This window comes from Belonocnema kinseyi, chromosome 2 (assembly GCF_010883055.1).
Source record: "Belonocnema kinseyi isolate 2016_QV_RU_SX_M_011 chromosome 2, B_treatae_v1, whole genome shotgun sequence".
NCBI classification, from domain to species: domain Eukaryota; kingdom Metazoa; phylum Arthropoda; class Insecta; order Hymenoptera; family Cynipidae; genus Belonocnema; species Belonocnema kinseyi.
In genome coordinates this window covers 40,493,722-40,496,554 of record NC_046658.1, presented here as the reverse complement: position 1 = coordinate 40,496,554, position 2,833 = coordinate 40,493,722, and positions in this window count along the sequence as shown.

Sequence of the window (2,833 nt, the reverse complement as noted above, 5' to 3'; positions counted from 1 at the left end):
ATAAAATAAATGTGTGAAAATTATATAATTATTCAACAGAAAGTAGCATATGATACCAATTTCAATAAAATGGGTCATCTCTGGCTCAATTGAAAAATTTTTGAAAATAAACAATAATTAATTCTTCAAATAATTACGTAATATTTTTAGACAAATTTACTACTCCAAACAATGACAAAATATTTCATTTTAATAAGAAAATAAGATCATTTTTTAAATTTCTGGGGAATAAATGATTGTTTAAATAGTTTACGTTTGTTTAAACAATTGAAAATAGTTTCAAAAGGCATAATAAATATTAAAATTGTATATTAATGATTATTTTTTTGAAAACGACTACGGGAATTGCTGAAAAATAACAATAAGCATATCTGCGACAACTTATTCTAATTTTAATCTTTTTATTGCATCGTTGGAATCGCAAATAAACGTACATTTCGAGTATAATATTTTCAAATTGCTGATAGAAAAATAAAAAATTTCCTATTCATATTTGGAAGAGATAATTAAGCACGAAAGTTAATCAAGAATTATTCAAGTTTTCAAGGCGACCTCAAAGTCAAATCAGAAACTGGTTCAAAAATTTCAAAATTGGAAAATGTTAAGTTGAAATTTTTTTTAAATAAATAATTTTTAATATGAAGCAATTAAAATTCGATAATTTGCAAACGAAAACTAAATTGAATGTTTCAATGTTTGTAAATGTTTTAATTTAGTATTGAAAATGAAAATTCAGAGATTTAAAACTGTAACCATTCAAAAACTTCGAATTTTTATTTATTTTTATTTTACACAATGCAATTTTAAACTTTTTAATTTCAACCAGTTCATTTAAAATAAGGGCCGCATTTTGGAGCGTGCAAGCCGTGCGGTTGCACAGAGCTCCATGGTTGAGGGGGAGGGAGCATGCGATTTTACTCCCTGCCTTCTTCGACCTGTGTTTTCAGGTTTCTGGAAAGGTGACAACTTGGTACCTGTTTGTCCAAGTCTAGTCTCAAGATCAGTAATAGCTTTTTCACTTATCCATTCAAAGATCTGAACTAAGATTGTCTTTCGATGATCATTTCTTACGATACTTTGTAAATTTATAATAATTATTAATCATTTAAACAATTTTCATAAACATATTGAGAGGTGAAGTATGTTTCCATTAATAAACATAATTTGCTTACGAAGTTAACTATGATTGTCTTTGCGATGACTCTTTCCTAAGGTATTTGTTAAATCTACAAGAATGCTTAATTATTTAAAGAACTTTCATAACAACTTCAGAATTTGACTATTTTTCAAACGAATAGGGTCAGTTTTTTTAAAAATTTAATTAAGAACGTCTTTCCGATTAATTATAATAATCGCTTTTTCAAGATTTATTATTTAAACTACTTTCATGAGCAAATTAATAGTTTGGGCATTTTTTGAAAAACAGGCCTAATTTGTTTACAGAATCAACAAAGAATATATTTCTAATCACAATTTCCTACGACACCTTGCAAATTTACAATAATGATTTATTATGCAAATAAATTTCATAAACAAATTCAGAACTTAACTTTTTTAAATTTTGAACCATTTGAACCTTTTAAACAAATTAATTTTTATAAGAAAATGTATGCACTATATATTTAATAAGAATTAAAAAAGAAATTAAAACTCTCTAATGGTAAAAACTTTCATTTTCATTAGTTTCAGTAAGTATCTATTTTTATTAATTTCTTAAAGTAATTTTATAATCTCTTCAGTTAAATATTTTGTTTTATCAAGATTTTCCCTAGTATATTTTTTCTTGCAATGCTTTTCTCCATATATTTTACTGTGATTAATCAGTCAGATTATCAATCAGATCAAACAGATCAATTATATATCAATCAGATTAATCAGATTAATCAGAACATATGACCAGTATTATTATCATTTATTGTAATATGATTTTTACATTCTCATCAGAGAAGGTATTAGATTTGTGTAGACAGGAATATGCAACCGCAACTCTGGTTCCTGGACAGTTTGCGGAAAACAGTGCGATAATCATGTCGTATAGTTGAGCTAAAATTAAGTTTAGAATATAAGAAAAATGGTCTGCTGCAGTGCTCCGTTTTGTAAAAATAGAAGCGAGGATGGATTTAAACTGTACCGTTTTCCACTAGGGCGAAGATAAAGACTGTCAATGTGGATCATAAATTGTAGATGCGACAAATGGAAACCGAATTTAAATTCAAGATTATGCGAAGTTATTACTAATATTTATGACTATCACAATATAATTCAAATATAGTGGGTCTGAAGATTATATTTACATTTAATTAAATTGCCTTTGTGCATTTTTTTGATATATTAAAGCGAAATGAGATCCAGAAGAAAGTAAGGTTAGTCACCCGTATTTCTACAGAAGGACGCACAGTAACTCACGCAAGTAAAAAGGACGTATAATGTGAAATATAAATAGCTATCATAATAAACTCTTGAGAAAGTATTGTAGTAATGTTTGACCTGTAATCTATTATTATTTTTTTATTTGTTTATATTTATTTAAAAAATCATGTACGCGTATTTATATAATTCGATATCAAAGTAGCGATTTTGAATTTTGCGGGGAACCACAGTGGTGTTACGTCCTGTAACGATCGCATAAATTTGCATTCCATCCGCTAGGAACAGCACCGTCGCTTCCATAGAATATTAAAAAGATTGGCAAGCAACATTTCAGGGCAAATCGGCATGAATATGGTATAATTGATAATCATTCCTGTAAGCGAATAAATGTATATGTTAGATTTGTCGAGAATTTTTGGGCAGAGGAAATTTGATATAATGTTTAGATTTAAGATAGCAGACT